General features: G+C 41.0%; 1 long non-coding RNA gene across 1 annotated transcript; it reads left to right on the top strand.

Annotated features, from left to right (window-relative positions):
* Positions 1-602: 602 nt before the first annotated feature.
* Positions 603-19,051, top strand: LOC119117416. Its single transcript, XR_005096517.1, has 3 exons — positions 603-612; positions 5,156-5,160; positions 18,889-19,051. It is a non-coding gene; the product is annotated as an uncharacterized LOC119117416 (long non-coding RNA).
* Positions 19,052-19,847: the final 796 nt, after the last annotated feature.

The following is a 19,847-nucleotide window of genomic DNA, read 5'->3' as shown; positions in this document are numbered from 1 at the left end:
AACTTCAAATTTCTCCATAAAAAGTCAGAATGTTATCAAAATTAAGTTGTGTTAAAAAGTCATAACATTAAAAGAATGAAGTGATACCAAGAATAAAAGAATTCAGATTTTTTTTAGGATAAAATATTTTTCACTGTAATCAAAATAGTCCCGAGTTAGAAAAAATGGAAAATTTGTTTTGAGGGGCGTTGTGAGGGAGTGGTTTTGGGGGGGGGGTTAGGGTTAGGGTTAGTTGTTTTGAGGGGCGTTGTGAGGGAGTGGTTTTTTGGGCTAGCTCAACCCAAGCGAGGTGAAATATAACATCTATTGTACATAGCCATGGTCAATGTTGATTGTTCAAAAATAAAATGAAGCTTTCAACCAGGCCAGTATTTTGAGTATTTTTCAGATGCAGACTGGGTGACTACAGACAGGAGTCTAAACTTACAGTACACCCCAGCAGACTACGGCTACGGCTCTTCCTTCACTCCCAGCAAATGCGTGGCCCGTGCTGTCCATTAAGCAAGCATTTAATCACCACGACCTTAACAGGAAACTCTTGTCTATCAGCGGCATGTTTATTTGTGGTGAAAATGAGGCAGAACAATCCAAATGCTATGGGAAACTTCTCCAGTTGCTCATAATAGAAAAGGGGAGTGAAATGAAGTTTAAATGGGACATTGAAAGGGTTCCTCCAAAACACCATCTATGACAGGCTAGCAGACAATGCTGACCAGTGCTGTCGCAGCATCTCCATTTTGCTACTCTGTGGGTATTTCTGCAATAGCGAATTGATCCATTTGAATTGGATTCAATCGGACCTCATCGGGGCGGATACCCATAGTGCAGATTTGTTGAAATAAAAGACTACTCATTCTCCAGTCACAATGTTACATTTCCCTGACAGCTTTGTGATGAACAAATTTGTTCTGTTGGTTGTCAAATGTCCCGACCTGAGATACATACTTCTTTACATTCCATAGCTGCTCTTGTTCATATGGGCATATAAAGAAGTATGTCCCCCAAGTGGGCCACAGTCCTTGGTGACATCAGGTCCAGGTTCCTTGGATCAGAACCACCCACGAGGCATGCGTCCATCTGTACATCTAACCGATTCAGCGTTATGGCTAATTGGAGCCTATCCCAGCTGGTGAGAGGCCCCAGGACAACATCGGTGGCGAACAGTTAAAGAGGTCTACTGAAACCGCTGAGAAGACAACAGCCCTATTTTGACCAAAAACGCAGTACTTTAGTTAAAGCCAAGAAAAGAAACCAAAGACCAAAATGAATAACTAAACTTATGAGATGAAAGACGGACCATTACTAAAGGTTTGCCGTCCGTCCGTCCGTCCGTCCGTCCGTCCATCCATCCATCCATCCATCCATCCATCCATCCATCCATCCATCCATCATATCCTCATTACGGTCACAGGGGAGCTGGAGCCTATCCCATCTGACTTAGGATGAGAGCCGGTACACTACCTGAACTGGTTGCCACTCAATCACAGGGCACATAGTATATAGACAAACAACCATTTACACTTTCCATTTTTTAAACAAGCTTTGTTTTCAAACATATAGACAGAATGAAAAAAAAACCTAGAAAAATGTACGTATCCACTTTAAGACCAAAGGTTCCAAAAATATTTTTTAAATCAGCCAAATATTTATTTTGTGATTTAGCAGTCACTTAAGTGGCAAGACAGAAACAATATGCATTTAAGACTTAACTAAGGACCAAGGGGTGTATTTTTGTGGCCAGTGCAAGTCTGGTATGAGGCACAGTGTAAATGACAAGACTATTTTTTTTTCAATTATAGTGTGCTAAAATAGACTTTGACATGATGGAAGATGATACTGCTTTGAATGAATCTTGCAGCAGGTTGAGGTGAGCAAAGTGCATCTATAAAGAAATGCAAGCAGACCTCCATGAGTGACTCCCAAAAAGCAGTAGGCAGTAGGGGATCACAGATCTGTGACGTGGGCAGTTGATGAGTACTTAGAACCTGCATAGTGTATGACCCCCAGCCCTTGACCACCGCCCTCCATAGCAGTGTCGGCAAAAATAGGATGATTTTAAAAATAAATCATAAATATGATAATAATATCTATGATTTTTCAATGAATTGATTATAATAATTCAGGACGTTCAATGTACGCCATTGTGATATTTATGAATGAAACACAATGACATCCATCCTACCTGCTCCTTGATCCAATTTACTAAAATTGCATTACACTACCCATGCTAAAACTTAGAAGTGGTTCCGGCAGGCTTGATGTTTCGTCTACTTTCAGCCACCAAATTGTCAGGTGCGCTGGACACATGTAAAGAAAAAGCACTCAGCACCCAGCATGGCGCAACGAGACAAAACAAATTTCCAAACAACAGGCTTGAAAAAAAATCCGTTTTTACATCTGCACCGTCTACAAATATGTGGCCCAATAAATGTTGCCTAAAGCTGTATGGTAAGCGAAGTTGGAAAGAGCTGAATCTACATGAAAAGGCGAGAGTCTAAACTGTAACTTCACCCAGGATAAAACTGATGACTGCCTGACTAAAAATGCAGTGCAAAAACTGTAGGCCTAAAACTAAATGGTTAAATGCAGTATTAGTTGACGACTAAAAGTGCCTGACATATGGTGCAGGGGCAGACCAAAACCCAGACTTAAGTCATGGTACTAAAATTGCAGGGCTATATATTGTGGAGGGCTAAACCTTACTATAACATCTGGTGAGCATGCCATCAATCAGCATTGTCACACACTTCACCTTGAGTGTCACACCCCAGTAGTGGTGGTGGTTGAATGTTGGGGAGGGGTGCTGAAAAGAGGAAAATGAGGGAGATGTTGCACTTACCTACTGGCAGATGTTGGCTTGCCCCACTCCACCATGCACGCACGCACGCACATACGGGCACATACTAACCTCCCTCCCTCCCTCCCTATCTCCCCAACTACGCCTCTGCACCCACCCCCTGATGCAGGGCAGAGTATAAAGAAGAAAGGAAGGAAGGAATGCTTTACTCCCCCTCTCCCTTCCTTCAGTCAGCATAGTCCAGGTGCTGCCTCTGCAGTCTGTATTTCTCTTTCGTCATTGCTTGCCGCCTTCCTCTCCCCCTTGCACAAAAGTTTGAGTCCGGCATGCAGTAGCTCATCCCGAGAGCGATTGTTCTCAATTCTTCCTCTTTAGCAGTATGCTAAAAAGACATATACCTGATGATGGCAGTGATGATGACAGGACATTTAGAGAATTAGTGAGTAAAGCAGACAAGTACACGCGCAAGTGCACACACACACACACACACACACACAAGTGCACAAACCATTTTCTCAGAGATCAATACCAATTTATAAGCAAACGTACAAAGGCCGAGTTGTTCTTTCAATGAATTGAACCATTGCTGCATTAGGCATTTAATTATCACTGGGAACGAAAAAGGGTGATTTGCAAAATTTGCATGTGTGTGTGAGATTAAATTGGATGGAACAGCTGTTCCAGTTGTGCTTCTCCATCAAGTGTTGGATTGCACCGATAGAACATTTACAACAATGCAGACAAGAGTCTTTACGTGCGAAACTTTCACCTTCAACGCCAATATGAAACTGCTGACACAACACAATATTCTCATGAATAACACTCATGAATAATGGCACATTTATTTTAATCCATGACATAAATAGAACGATTGTGAAAATTGCATTTTTGTCAAATCGTGTCTTGTGTCCCATGCTTTGAACATAAATTGGTTCAGTGTATCAACTGCATCCGTGAAAACTACATGAATATATCATCCACTGTGCCCCCACAACACCCCCTGTTGTGTGTGTTTTTTTTTTCAAATATTGTGTAAATAGTGCCATGGGGGCAGCGCACATCAGAGCTGCCCGCCCAGTAATTAAACTAAAAGTCTCGACCATAAATCACACTCATCCTCTCTCATTCCTTTCTTCCTTTCGTTCTCACTCGCTTTCCCAGGGAAGGAACAAAGGTTTACTAAATCAACTGGTCAATGAGTGTAGAGTCACGTGCATGCGACGGAACATGGGACAAAATCACACACTACGCCAGCAACCTCGCGCCAGCCCATGTCGAATTATGTTGCAAAACTTTGGTACAAAAAGGTCAACTTATTGAAGTATTCACTTTGATTTGCAAAATAGATTTCTAAGTGCTACTAGTCTACAAATCATTTCCATTATGTAAACTCAAGAAATCTTCAGATTATCGACTCATAATTGACACCTTTATGAGGCAAGAAGTGAAAATGGATCATTCAGGACCTGAATGAGTTAGGAAGTCCATTTAGTGAAGAAAGGTGGCAAGAATCAGGAAAAGGCAAGCATAATGATCTTGACATATTCATCAATCCGTGCATATTCTGTACTGCGCGTCCCGTTGAAGGTCGCTGATGAGCTGGAGCATATCTCAGCTGTCTTCAGGCAAAAGGCAGGCAACACCCTATACTGGTCGCTAGTCAATGACAGACATTTTCTCTCATATTTAACACTGTCGCTGAGTCGAAAGTGAACCCTCGGTGCATGCACCAAAATAAGGCACCGCGACACCATCGTGATTATATATGATATAATAAAAAAAACTAAAAAAAAACATTTTGAGCTTTTTATTGAGTTTCGTAAAGGGTCAAACGCTGGGAGTAAAAACTAAAGCTCTTCTGAGGCGTGATTAAAGACATTTAAAAAAAAAAAAGATACAGTATGGTAAAAACAATACAAACTAAAAAAGAAAATGTTTCAACCTGCCAGGTTGAGGTTAAATGCCCTGCCAAAAGAAGACATTTAAATACATTTTTATTTTTCGCAAATGTTGATTGAACCCAATTCTCAGAAGACCTTCTGCGATATACCCATTTGTTTGTTAAACCCAAAACTGCTTTTTTTAAAAAATGCTGGTTTTATGTTCATTGTACTCCACTTTTCGATTTTAGAATATAGACTTAATAGGCAACTTACCAAACTTACAAGCAAAATCAATTCAGCAAGAAATTATACTTTCCAGTCAGAACTCCTGCAATGACATTATCTGCTGTCATGCTGTTTCCTTGCGCTTTCAGGATTTATATTTAAAGTCAAACTCACAGCCTAGCACCAGTGCACATTCAGTACCTGCACACTATGGCCGCTAACAGCTGCATGTCGACTATAAGCAGCACAGCCATGGTGGACAGCTGACACTTTGCCTCCTCCAGCATCTCCGCAGGAGCTTTGACAAGACAGCTGACCACCATTGATCTCCATGGTATTTTCAACATGGGTAAAATTAGCCCGTGTAAGTGAGGGAACGGAATGGAAGGACATGCATTACACTTTTAGAAACTTTGCTTCAAACTATTATTAAACCTCTCTTCCCCCCTGTGGAGAGTCACACTCACGTGTCCGTGGATGGAGATGAGGTCTAGATAAATAGCATGAATTAAGGTCACCATGGCATGGGAGGACATTTATTTTTGGATTTGGGATTTTTGAAAGAGGAGAATAATGAACGTGTAAATACCAATTGATAAGATTGTGATTGATGGGATTGTTGAAGCACCTCTCCAATAAATGCAAACAGGGCACACCACTGACTTAACATAATAGCTTCCTTATTCTCTGTAGCATTTCCACTGTCTCACTGCAAGTTAAAATGAATGTAAACCTGCTTAGTGAGTTTTGACATTTCTTAGTACGTTTTAAATCTCAAGCAAAACAGCGATACTATTTAAGCTAATTAAAAGACACAAATGCAACCCTTGACCTTTTCACCCCAACTAAATATGCCGAGGCAGCATTTTCAACCACGTGCACTGCACGACAAATCGGACACAGGATGTCTCAAATGTATGTAAAATTGGCTGCAGGTCACACATGATGACAACTAAGCTAGGGGAGTGATTTAAAAGAAAATTCAACTCCACACTGTCACACATACGCACAAGTTGAGCACAGATGCTTAATAAGTCCACTTTGTTTTTTATCATGCAACAAAAAAGACACTTGCGTACCTACCAGAAATCCAAGTGGTCCAGAGGAGGCTGGCGGCCCGTACAGAGTGAGGCGGTCGCTGCAGGCGGTGGCTCTCCTCCTCTTCCTTGCTGGGAGCTGAATCAGCGATGGAGAGTTTAAGGATGCGGAGAGGAAGAGGAGTGAAAGAGAGGACAGGAGAGAAAAGGAAAGGGTCATGGGACTTGCCTTGCCTCTCTCTCGCTCTCTCTCTCACTTGATGGTTATAATGAGAGAGGAGGAGGAGGCAGGAAAGAAGGAAGGAAGGAAAGAAGGAAGAAAAGAAGGGGGGAAACGAGAAGGTGGAGGGTGACCCAGTGGAGGCAGAAATTGATGGCAAAAAAGGAGCCAATACCCTCTGAGAGGCTTGAGTAAGAGGAATGGTTGTGAAGTGATGACTGAGCAGTGAAATGTGTCAGCTGTCCATCCACATTGGACAGAGGACAAGCAGATGAGGTGGATGAGGAAGGAAAGAAGGAGACGGAGCGAGATAGTGAGTGAACGCTGACGGAGCTGAAGGACAAATGAAGACAAGAAGGGAATGGTGGTAGCGACGGGGCGGGGGGGGGGGTTATGCAGGATGGAACAATTAAGACAAAGAAAAACTAAGGAGCAATGGTGTCAAGTGATGAATAAAAAGCAAAAATGTGACAAAAATTGGAAGAAAAAAAAATCTAGTAACGTGCGGCAGTGGAGAATAGGCCTCTTGGTGCACATCAATAAGTGCATGTCCAAAATGACAGTAGATAATAAAATACTAAATAATAAAACTAATGCATGAAATTTTAGTACTTGGGATTTTTCCCAGATATTAAAATAGGAAAACACAATCCAATAAAATGCAACACAATCATATGGTTTCCTCTTTTAGCAGAAATGGATTAAACACATTCTCATAATTAACTAATAAATATAATTAGATTTAAGGCGAGGTTGATTTCATGACTAAAATGTATTGCTTTAAATGATCAGTAGCATTGAATTCTTTGAGAAAATCTCAATTATTGCTTACTCTTTTCGTTGGCCTTCTCGTCCTTTAGCCATCATTCTTCTCAGGCACCCCTTCGAAAAAAAAAGTCATCCCCCACCCCCCAAAAAAGCCGATAATAATTTATAATAGCCTCCAAAATAAATTCACTCTCAGAGGGTTTTGGAAAAAGCATCTGGGTCACTATTTGAACAGCAGAGTGTTAAAGATTGAGCAAAGCAGGTTAGACAGAATGGCGTTAAAAGGACGTCATTATGGGAAAGCGGGACAAGCAAAAGTGACAGAAAGAGAGAGAGAGGTGGAGGGCGATCAGAGGAAAACCCCGCCGTCCCAGCGTTTTTATACCAAGGTACGCGCAAGGGGCTCACACCCCTTCACCAGCCAGCTATCATGGCCATGGGACACAGCCTTATTTAGTGAAGAGTGGCAAAAAATAGCCTCCCAAGTGGCATTGGGAGCGTTTAGGGGGGTGGGGGGTAAAGGCGTCAGAGTGGGAGTGACCGGGCGGGGAACACTTGAGGGGAGAAATGAATGAAACTGTTACTGCTGCTGCTGCTGCTGGTGGTGATGCTTCAGTTCATTCACTGTTTTCGTTCATTTGTCCAGCAGAACATTTGCAAGGTCAGAGGTCACTCATGTTGGACCTGAGAATAGGCCTTGTTTGCTGGTTACTTTGTTTGAGGTCATCGCTGCAATGTTTGGTGGGGTTGACCACAGATTTTATGTAATGGTTCTACCAAATAAAGTTTAAAGAAACACATTTAGAATCACAAGGGTATCAGATGGCGGCCCGCGGGCCACATGCAGCCCAGAACCAACCCCCGAGTGGCCCAGCCTGTGATCCAGCCTGCTTGAATCAAATGGATTCCAGTTTCGTATTTCGGTTTTCAAAACTTCCAAAATTGCTGAAGTGTTTGATACAGTGAATGCAGCACTTGAGTAGCTATATCTACATTGCTGACTGTGTTGTTTTCAAATGTCGCTAGCGGTGCTGAAAACAGGTGCAGCAAGATACTGGGGAAAAACAACCCGTCCGTTTCAACTTTGAAATGTAAAATTTAAAATGAAAACCGTCAATTTACTAATGTGTATGGCCTTGCAACATTTCTTGATTTTAAAATTTGGCCCAAGTGAATTCATAATTCAATAGCCCTATTTTAAGGTAAAAAACCCCAACATGTTTTATTGCCCCTATTTGTTCTTGTAATCAAGTAAATCTCGAGGATTGAGCTTAATTTTTCTGTTTAGTGTTAATTACTGAAATGCAGGTTTGACATGTTTGTGCATGTTTAGTGAATATTGACATTGTTGGATTTCTTTGTACTTAAATCTAAACTGATTTTTATAAGAACTTTGCATTTCAGTTCTTTTGAGAATTCATTTAATTAAGCTCTTGCATTGCATGAAAACATCATATTTGCAAAAAACACAAATACATGTGATAAGGAAAAGGGCAAAAAATGTTCAGTTATCAGTCATCCGCATTAGCGACCTCTCCATCTCTAATTACCGGCTCAAATTTGAAGCCCCGTGGGTACATCCCTTTTAAGGTAAAGGTATTTTATTTCTCATCTCCACAAAGCTAAGCAAAATGTGTTCTCTGCATTTAAACTGTCCCAGAGGAGCAGTGGGCAGCAAAATTCACATCTTGTGTCAGCACCGTGGTCAATGAAGCCAACTAGAAATTGACACACATTTTCAGTTGTTGGGGATATCTCGGATCTTTCTGTGTGGAATTTGTAGATCTTACATAGAATTTCTCCAGGTAGTCCAGCTTTGAATAGGAGTGTGAATAATTTTGTATCAGTTTTTGCTGCATGTCTGACTGCTTCTGAATTCCTAAATATTTAATTTGTTTTTGTTTTCTTTTTGAACTTCACCTAACCCTCCCGGTGATGCCGTGAAAGTTCCCAGCAGACCATTTCTTGAGCTGCCATGTGAAATGGCCTTGGAGATTCATGTATTTTTTTTCAGCATTACCTGATGGCAGGGAAGCAGAGTGGACACACTGTATGAATCTTTTTAATCTCTCTGATGGTTGCCCGTGGCAGGCCTGCAAACAGTAAATGTGAAAAGAGTATTAAAGACCCAGGGGGCAAATACAAAGGGCCAAGAGAATGTGTGACATACATAGGACAATGTGTGAGAGTGTATTTTGTGGTTAGTCTAACTGGAGGGAAGATATATTGATACGACAGTAGGTTTTGAGATTTTCTGCCATCAGTAAAAATAGGTCAGCAAAAATTCCAAAATTCTGGCACTCGTGTAACATCATTCTTATCATGCTTAAAGGGCTCAAGTACACGCAATGATTCAAGCTACGTGAACCATTCAAGCCCGAGGCTTGCTGCAATCCTTGGATTTTGGCATTTTCCAGTAAAATATGAATACAATAGGAACCCATTTCGAAAAAATGTCTTGACTTTCTCTATTGTGCCATTTGAGAGTGTAAACAGCTACTTTATACAATTCTTTATCTTGCTCAAGAGTACTTGGGCAGGAGTACAACGGGAGTGTAGTGTAGGCAACACATCATCTCAACTCATTTGTCACTCCGACTCTATCATCCATTGGCAGAGTTTGTATTGAAATGTAGAAACGATGTGTGTGGTGGCGATGGTGGTGATTGTGTCAGCGTTACGTGAGACATGTCTATATTTAGATGTGTTCATTGATTTGCAGCTGACACATTACACTGGGCCTGTCTGCGGCCCATAATTTAGGCAGCCACACAGATTGGCCAAACCCGGCCCACTAAATCACACAGCAGGCTGAAAGCCTCATCAGTGCTTATAAAAGGTACGTCCCCGTCACTTTAACACTCATAATATGTTGGAAACTTGCAAAGCTCAAAGGAAGTTATGGGAAAAATGATTCGCAATTAAGAGGAAACTTGGTAGGGTGCAGTGAAGATGATATATTTATTATCCCCAACTAAATTCAACAGGACACGTGTACAACAGAAGGATGTTAGCCACTGTTCATACCCAGATTTAACAACAGATGTCATGTATGATTCTGCTGGGGGCTTTACAGTTTTCAATGGACTGATCCCATCACAAAACTTGTGGTGTAAATTATTCGTCCTTTCTTTTATTTTAGCATGCAACAGTCACCATTGAAGCAAATCCGCCGACACTGCATGACTGGGCGTCAGGATGCCAACTGAAATGTCACTCAAAATGCGTCTGTGAATATTAATTACGCTGTGGTCTACTGCTCCCATGACTGGAAACGTCTCATTTTTGCTACTGGTCCCGGAGAGGTTATCATTCACTGCAAAATTTGTTCTCTCACGTTCCCTAACGTCTTCAGCCAGAAGCACGGTATTAGTATTAAATTCATTAATTTTACTGGATTCATTTAATACAGAATTAAAAAAGACTTGCTCTCCATGTGCTTCATTGTTGAGGAAGGAAGAAAACATCCAGGAGAGTCATTTGGTTTTTAATGTCATTCATCCATCAAAGACCTTTAGGCTGAGAAAAGCATTGTCTTACCCTTTATACATCTCATAAGAAGCACTGTACTTAATGTCAAGGTCACTCCTGTCCAGTATAAAGCTTGCACAAGTCCTGCTTATAGAGGGACACAACGACTCATGAATGAGCACATTCACAGGTGTCCAACCTGGACATGCAGTTCAAAGAATGGAGGGATGCCAAAGCAGATTGCTACTGGACATGAGAAATACAATGTGAATGCTACTCTGTGATTGACAGGTGGCCAGTACAGGCTGGAACTTGTCCCTTGCCTTAAGTCTACCTGCATAGACTTTATACAGGACAAGCGGTATAGAAAATGCAGAGGAAATTTTGTGGCTTGTAGATGCAGTAGCTGTGTGTTCAAACACGACAAAATACACGACACGCATTTATCTGTTCATTTCTCCTTGCTCAGGGCCCAGCAGGATCCACCAGGTGATCCTTTCTCTGTGAATTAGAACTGAGTAGAATCCATTAGGCAGGTTGTTCAGTTTCAGTGTCTCACACAGTCAATTGAGCATGAATGAGCAGGCATGAACACACAGAGCTGCTGTTGCCTACAGCCTAGTAGGCCTCGTTTTCCAAATGAAAATATTTCGGCTTGTCTTTTTCGTTCATGGATACTGAGTGTGGATTATTTGGACCAATGAATTTTGATAATTAATAATCATGTGAAATTACAGATTGCTGCAGAATACCCAGGTTCACGCCATGTTACAAAGTCAAACAATAAATGAGTGTGTGTTGTTAAGTGAATTATAGCCAAACTGAAGGTGTCAATCATGAAAAAAACCTTATTGAAGAGACTTTGGTCTCTGAAGGAAGATTTTTTAAGTTGCACATCCACTTCCCAGAAGATGAACAAAATATCAGCTGAATGATAAAGTGAGCTGAGCTGAAGCTATTATAAAAAGAAAGAGGTGAGTTGGTAAGGGGTGGTTTGAGGCTTTGGGCCTGCTCCTGCGGACATGGTGAGACGTGGCTGATGAAAGGCTGTGGGGTCTGGCTGGGATAATTTGTTGAGATATAGGTGAGATAACAGCAGCTTCTGGGCCCGCGGCAAACTCTGCAGAGCCTGAGGCTGCCTGATAATACAAAGTGGCTTCTTGAAACCTTAAATCTCTCCCCACTTCCTCCTCACTCAGTCACTCTTCTCCCTCACCTGTTCGTACTGTTGGAGTGTATGGCAGCACAAACATTTTACACTATCTTTCACCCTCTATCTATCCTGATGAAACCAACAAAGCGCAATTCAGCTGGAAAGAAAGAATACATCAAGATGGTGGTTAAAATAAAATGGGTAGTACAACCGCTATCGCAAAGGAAAGATTCCCTTTGACAGTAAATGTAGAACCTAGAACGCTTTAAGCTAACATTTTATTGTGATGGTTGTGACAGTCATCCATTGAAATACTAAACATGTAGAGTCAAGGTTTAGACTGGCAGTGCCAGTATTATCAGCAAATGTACTATTATTTTCATGTTGGCAGAATTTGCTGTTCATTAAATTTGTCTGTGAAATACTTCAGACAGGTGAACTCTCGTAGCTACTCAGCCCGAAAATAAAATTTCAAGCATTTATTTTATTTTTTTTAAATAACAAACATTTAATCACAAAACGAATCTGAGGATTTATTTGAATTGTCCCCTTTAGCACACATTGTTAATCTGTGAGATAGTTTGTTGGTTCTCAGAAACTGTTCAGAGATTTGACATGAGAGCCCCAAAATAAACTTTTTAAAAACCAGGTTAAAATGATATATGCTTTAAATCAAACTTTTGTGTTCTGTGCCCTGAATGTAGTTCACTGAGCCATTTGTTCACAAGAGATTCTTGAACTATTCCGTTCTGGTTTTTGATCTTCGGAGACATCGACTAAAGATGATGTCATGTAGTAGAAATGTAGAATTTGTTCGACTGAAATACTACTACCACCAAAAATGGCCACTTTATGCTTCAAGTTTTCAAATTAAAGTAAAAAATTAAGTCAATACTATTACTCAAAACAAATTCTAATCTACCAGCTGTAGTTTATGAATCACCAATGTAACTTTAAAAAGTGGACAAAGGTTTTATGATGCCAAGGATTGGCATATTTGTATGTCCTTTTCAAAAAATTCAGAGAAAACCCAGACAAATCAAAGATCAACCAACGTTTGATATCTCTTTTCCTCTCTCTCCTGCCTTCCATCTTTGAGTTCTGCCAGCCGGGGCTGAAATGTGATGCCGTCAGCCGTCGTAAGCAGAGCTCTGTTACTGAGGCTTGTAACAGCCGTATGGTGGCTATTTTAGCGCGGACGCTTGTGGCTGTCACGTCCGATGGTGAGGGCAGCGCTGATCTGTGGCGGCAGGCGGGCCAGTAGAGTTGTTAGTCTGGTCTCATACTCCGCTGCACAGCCATTACTGTTTATAGCTGCACCCACATGTGCGTGCATACAGTATGTCTCACTGACCTTGGTTTTTGCATGATCACATGCATGTGCTAGTTAGCTGCTGTGCTCAAACACATACATTTAGAACATGGATATGCTGGATTTGTATTGTCACATTTTAACTACAAAGATTCACTTTTGTTTCATGTTACGTCTCATTTTTATCTCCACCTGTTCTCGTCAGCACTTTTCTTTCTGTCGAGCAGTCAGCTCTCTCCAGCCACTCGCTTCCTGTCCAAATATACCTCGTTGTCTCATCAATTTGTTTGTATTTATTTACCTGGGTTTATTCAGGGTGTGTGAATTTATTGTTGTTATTGCTGTCATAGGCCATGTTTCCTGTTTCCTTTGGGACCTTGCTTTTTTACTTTGATCATTGAGTATTTTGATATTTTCACAAGCCCATTTTACAATTAAAACAAAGCTCACACACACACACACACACGCACGCACGCACGCACGCACACACACACACACACGCAGGCATCCATGCACACACCTTGTGCTATCTTCGGTACACCTCTGTCCATGACCTAGTCCCTTCACATGATTAATTCAGCTTTATTCCACTTTATGCATTAAAATCCATCTCAGAAAGGTCAGCAGTGAGGAGGTCCCTCCATTTAGAATCGTTTAGAGGACTCAAGGCCAGTTTCCTCCCAGTAAGCTCACACGTCTGTTTAACCTCCAGCCTTAGCTGCCCATTCAATTACTGTTAGGGAACTACTTAGCCAGCAATACGACATTGTAGTAATGGGTGTGGTTTACTAAATGTGACCAAATCAAGACATGCTAAGTGAGAGCAAGGCTGGTTCTTCTTTCTACATTTAAGGATATTTTCTGGAATCATTGTTGTCACGTTTTTGGCTTTGCAAGATAATTTAAGTAAAACTATTTTAGTTTTATGTTTATTATTTATATTTATTTTATTTCTATTGAGTTTTTCCTTAATATTAAATATGTAAATAAACTTTGCTCTGATTGGGTCGCTGTTCACTTTAATTTGATAGAGAAAGCAGCTTTCCTCGAATTGGCAGTTGCTGGTGTGCGGGCATCTTGATTCTTTCTCTTCATCGTGCTGGCTAACACTGAATCTCAAATCTCTGACTCAGATTTTTTTGTTTTAGACCCTGCAAATGTTCCTGAACACAGCACATTCCTGGTTCCAAAATGCGTTGGTGTTTCTCCAAAAAGAAACTGAAGCAGTTAATTCCTCCACCCCTCTGAGGTTGGCTGGCAGGTGATGCAAAATGTTAGTATTGCACAAAACGCAATTCTCGTTGTCACTGCTCAGCCATTTTTCAGGTCTTGCAGTCACAAAGTGGGCAGGTACTTGAATGTACGCCATAGCAATGCCAATATCTGATCCACCCTTTTGCCTTTTGTTGACTATTTCAAAGAAGAATCTCAAATCAGAATTGATTTTATTAGCATTGTCAGTGAAATGTATATGCACAAGCAGAATTGTTTTTCAGTCCGATGGTTGAACATGAAGCATGAATATCAATGAACAAAAAACAAAGTTAATGAAAATAATATGCAATAAACTTAAACAATGTGACATCAAGTGCAGGTGTTGAGATTTAAGTTATTCTGACTTATTTAATGTTGATGAATCTAAAAGCCAAGGGGAGAATTTGTTGAACGAACTGTAAGTTCTGGTCCAAATAGCCTCCTGCCTGAAGGGAGAGGGTGAACTGGATGTTTCCAGGGTGAGTCGGGTCAGCTATAATCCGGCCTCCACATCCCCGGGTCCTGGAGATGAGCAGGTCCTGAATGGATGGGAGCTTACAGCTGATCACCTTCTGACCTGTTATGCATAAAACAGTGAGGCTGCACTCACACTAGGGAATCCTTAGCATGCTCAAGTCCACATCTTGAAAATATTTGCATTGTTAGAAAAATATGGTGATTTAACTACATCACTGTCTGCTTTGTTCTCATAAGTGGACACCACAAAAATGGAAATTATTTTGTGCATTTGCCTGACTTTGGTGCTGGCAGAGTGTTTCAGTTCCACTTGCTGTGAATGCAAGTGTGAATGGATGTCTGGCTTCAGCTCCCTGCATGCGACCGTGAACAAGATAAGTGACTGGATGGATGGCTGGCCTATTAAGGTAAGGCACCACCATTTCAACATGCATTTAAGGCAAATACACAAGCTTGAATTATGACTTGCGAGGAAAATGTGACTTGCTTCGATAAGTGGATTTTTTTTTACTGTATAGTTAAACATCAATCTCCCTTTATGTTTCCTCACTCTGTTTTTTGACATCTCTTCTTCCTGCAGAGTTAAATATTTACTGTAACCTGACATTGGTTTGTCTTCCCCTTGACCCCCAAGTGTGAGCAGCCTAGATTTCCCCGATCAGCACTTTATTCCTCTTCACCGCTCTTCTTTTTCCTTTTGCAAAGGGGCAGGGGTGGGGTTGAGGTGCCAATCCCACAATCCCTTACTCCGGGAACTGAGGGGGTTGTGAGGGGAGACTTTATCATTGTCTGACTGTCCTTCAAGAATTACCCCCACCTTCCAGAACCTGAGTCAGCATCAGATCACCTTTTACAGAGAATGCTGTTAATGGACTCTGTTCATTTTAAACTACTTTGTAGCAGCAAGGTGGATCACACCAACACGTTTAGTCACATGCACACAAGCCTAGCGAAAAAAGTAAAAGGTCAAGTCCATCAATCGACAGACATCTTTATCTTCAACTCATATCATTTTATACAGGACAACAAGAACTGGCCATTTATCAATCAAACATGCCAATGCCACAATGGACTCAAAAGACTGGAAGAAATCCAGCCATCAACAAAGAATCAATCTTGTAACAGCTAATTCCCTAATTTGATACAGCCAAGGACATTTACTGTTTCTTGACACACGCTCCACTCGCATATTATATTTTCAAGGCAGTTGCTATTAGCTTAATCGATTTCTTAGTGGATGTTCATCAAAATGTGGCAATTTGTTGGCAAAACTGAGGGAAAGCGATATAAAACCTGCTTCACACCTAAGCACAAACATCGGGACAAAATGCACTTTGTACAGCCTTCCTATGTGCTCTTGAGCAATACAAACACCCATCTGTTAATGCATGCCCATAAAACGCTAAAGCATGCCTATTTAAGGCTTACGTAGAAATAATGGGTTGGTAAGAACAATAATGCTACATAAAAAAGAGGATGTCATAGAAAAATTCACAATATTCTCAGAGCATCTATTTTCTATAGCGCTTGTCCTCATTAGGGTCTCGAGTTGAGCTGGAAACCAGTTGAATTTTTGTGTGAAAGGTGGCGTAAACCCTGGACTGGGGCACAGACAGAAAAACAAACAACCACACCTGCACAACCACACTGATACACAATTTTGGGTGCTCGACCAACAAGCATCATGCAATATTGATGTTTTTGGGGGAAGGTAGAGTATCCCATGCATAGCATAGCATTCACGGGGTGTGGTTGTAAACTCAACATAGGGAGGCCGGAGCTGAAATTCAAATCCCCAAAATTCAGAAGTGTGAGGCACATGTGACACGTGCTCAGTGCTTATCTGAGTAGACAGTTGGTCGATGATGTATTTGCGCCAGTTGTTTATTTTAAAAAAAGAAGGCATATAATTCATGATCATGTCACCTTATAAAAATGCCAGTCAACATTCATACATAAATATGCCCGACCTCTTCCAACACCTGAATGCCGAAAGCTAAAAGACTGCCAGCAGCAGCACTTTGGGGTTAATAAATGAGCCACAAATAGGGGTTGACCTCCAGAAGATACATAAGATGATTAAAAATGTTGCTTTGACTCAGCACAAAAGCAGAGAGCCTTATGACCACCTTGACATTCTGAAAGAGTGATTTGTGTGCTCTCATAAACTTGTACCCTGTACGTGTCTCCCACTCTGTGATATCATCTGTTGTCAATCATTGCTCATTTGTTGGAGAGATTGATGTTAACGTTCAAACTATTGCTGTGCGGATAAATCGGACAAGAAAATAATGTTCCCCCTTAGAAATAATGGAAAAAGAAACATCAGTGCCAGGGTCAAACTATTGACTTCATAAAATGTTTATGAGCTGGAGAGGCAAAGTTCCAAGAAATATTTTGTCATGCATTTTGACACAAATTCACAAATAATAATTCTTACTAAGGCACTCATTTAATTGTTCTTATTGATGATGTAACATTAAAACTATGCTTCTAGCCCAGTGGTTCTTAACTTGGGTTCGATCGAAGCCTAGGGGTTCGGTGAGTCGGTCTCAGGGGTTCAGCAGAGCCTCCACTGCGGAGGTCCGAACACACCTGATTTATCATGTAAATTTGTGATGACGCATATCTAAACTGGTCTCGCAAAGGCAACAGCAGGAGTCACACTGATTTGCAGGTATGTCATTTGATGTGAGTTCATGCATTGTGTTGGTTTTGTTCTTGATCATGCACGGCTCATTTTGTGCACTAATAAAAAATATCCATGGCTTGAATTTGAAAAAAATAATTGTATTTTTCACTAAAGAGGGGTTCGGTGAATGCGCATATGAAACTGGTGGGGTTGGTACCTCCAACAAGGTTAAGAACCACTGCTCTAACCTTCATCTTGCCACTTTAACCTGCAAAACGTCATTAATGCCAAAGAACTTTGAGTGCCCAAAAAGTTGTTGTTATAGATCCAGGTTGCAATTTGTATTTATGAAGTCCGCCCGCCTTCCTTTCTTGCAACACTTCTCACTTTAAGTCAAGTTGATGTGTTGGATTTTAATATTTTGTGAAGTCTGCTATGGTGAGTGATTTATTAAAGTCAAATGAGTTTGAGGTTTATGGATTATGACTAAAATAAGATTTAAAAAAGGTATGAAAAATCTCTCTTCCCCTTCCATTGCTGCTGCTTAATTTGAGCAACTGTAACTCGTGAGGGCAGACATGTGTTCGGCGCACGATGTATGTTCACGCTGGAGTCTGATTGCAAGCATTGAGACCAGCAATGTCAACGTTGCCTTAAGTGGAGTCCACAGAACTCACACAAAAGAGTAGGCAGGTGGTGAAGGTGGTCATGTCATGATAGCGGCTTGGATCACAAAGGCAGTGAATCCCTAAAGTATCAACAAACAAGTGATTGCAGTCGAAGTGTCCTTTGGGCTGACATACGTAGGAGAGGAGGCATTACCCATTTTGGCTTCTTCAGCCTCCTCATCTTCCTCACTTGCCTATCGGCATTCCACATGAGGTCTTAGCTAAGGCCAGTCCCTCATGCATGAAGAAGGCTGTTTGACTGATACTAGACCTTCGCCAGCCAGCCAATTTTCACCCTCACACAAACACACACGTACACACACTTCTCGCTGAACACACACGCACACAACATGCGGCAGACGCAGCACATTCTCCTCGTAATGTTAATGCCTCAATTTTGCCGCTATGGTTCGCACGTGCCTAGAGGGGGGGAGCGTTGAAAGAGACTATCTGCAAAACCTTGTCCTTGGCTCCTTTTGTTCTACACAAATGTTGACCGTGGTTAAATGTAGGACAGTTAAAAAAGGACATATGCATGCATATACGCACACACACAGGTAATTGTAGGCAATACCATCTCACAAATAGAGCTCCAGTACCATTTTTCATGTGGTCCAGGCTCCCTTTAATTTAGTCCATTGTTACTTAAAGAACAAATGAAACTGCTGCACACAGAAGATTGCAGCTGCTTGGTCACTTGGTCACCTCGGCAGGCTTATTCATATTAACAGACAGACCTGGGGCCTTAGGGTTCTTAACATTCCATCTTCAACCAAGTCATGTTTAACTATAAGAGGCAAATATTAGAAACATGCAATGCAGTACAACACCAATACAAACTGCAAAAACAACAATTAGATGAGTAAGATGGATAACATTAATAAAAGAAGAATATATTTTTTTCTATGTTATATCTTCAACCTTTAATGTATGTATTGCCAGTCCTTCCCTCGGGACTGACTGTCACGTCTCGTCCCCAGCCGTGTTACAGTGTCTCTGTTGTCTTGGTTTCTGTCTGTATGCTTGCCCCTCCCCTCCTGTGTGCCCATGATTAGTTTGATTATTCTCACCTGCCCCTTGTTACCTGTCGTGTATATAAGTCCTGTCTGCCCCTCACGCCCCGTCGGATCATTGTGTGTTGTTGGTGTCTTGATGTCGTTTGGTTCCTGTTGTCTTAATGTCTTCACGTCCTTTGTTTTGCGTCCCTGTCAGTTAGTCCTTTTGTTATTTCATTAAGTCATGTCAGTTTGCCGAGTCTATTAGTTTGTTTTGCTGAATAAACCCTGGTCCAAGCTGCATTTGGTCGCCCTGCTCCATCCGATCCGTGACACTGACCTCCTGTTAAATGGTAGGCAAGCCCTCTTTCTGTCTAACTTCAAAACTCGTTTGAAAACCCATTTTCATTCTTTGGCTTTTGACTGACTTTGTTGTTATTGTTCTACTACTGGATATGAATTTGTGGTTCATTTGACTGTTTTACATTTGACTGTCTTTATGGTTGTCCCACTGCTGTTGTGAAATGCGCTATGTCAAAATTGTAACATATTGTATAAAGCATGAATATCCAAATACTGTATTCGACAGATGGCAAAGACTCTGTAAACATGTTTTACAGATAATAAAAGTGTAAACACGTAAGCCCCATTTTAAAATTTGAAGCTGTAATCTCATATTCAATAATATATTTTCCAGACCTGCAGATGGTGATAATTACATTTCAAGTGCTCAGACTTGTAACGATTGGAATTTTCCTGACGAAAACAACAAAAATAATACTTCCTGGATTTACACCAGGAATTATTGATATTTTGTAGTATTAATTAGAGTAATAGTGTTTTGTGGAACTTGCTCGAAGAATTTGATTTTTTTTTTCGTTTGTTTTGACATCACTTGACATGATGTGTAATCAGCACGGAATCTTCAAATATCTGTCTAGGTGAACTAATATTA

This window comes from Syngnathus acus, chromosome 2 (genome assembly GCF_901709675.1).
Source record: "Syngnathus acus chromosome 2, fSynAcu1.2, whole genome shotgun sequence".
Classification (NCBI taxonomy): domain Eukaryota; kingdom Metazoa; phylum Chordata; class Actinopteri; order Syngnathiformes; family Syngnathidae; genus Syngnathus; species Syngnathus acus.
This window is presented reverse-complemented; position numbering and strand designations above follow the sequence as displayed.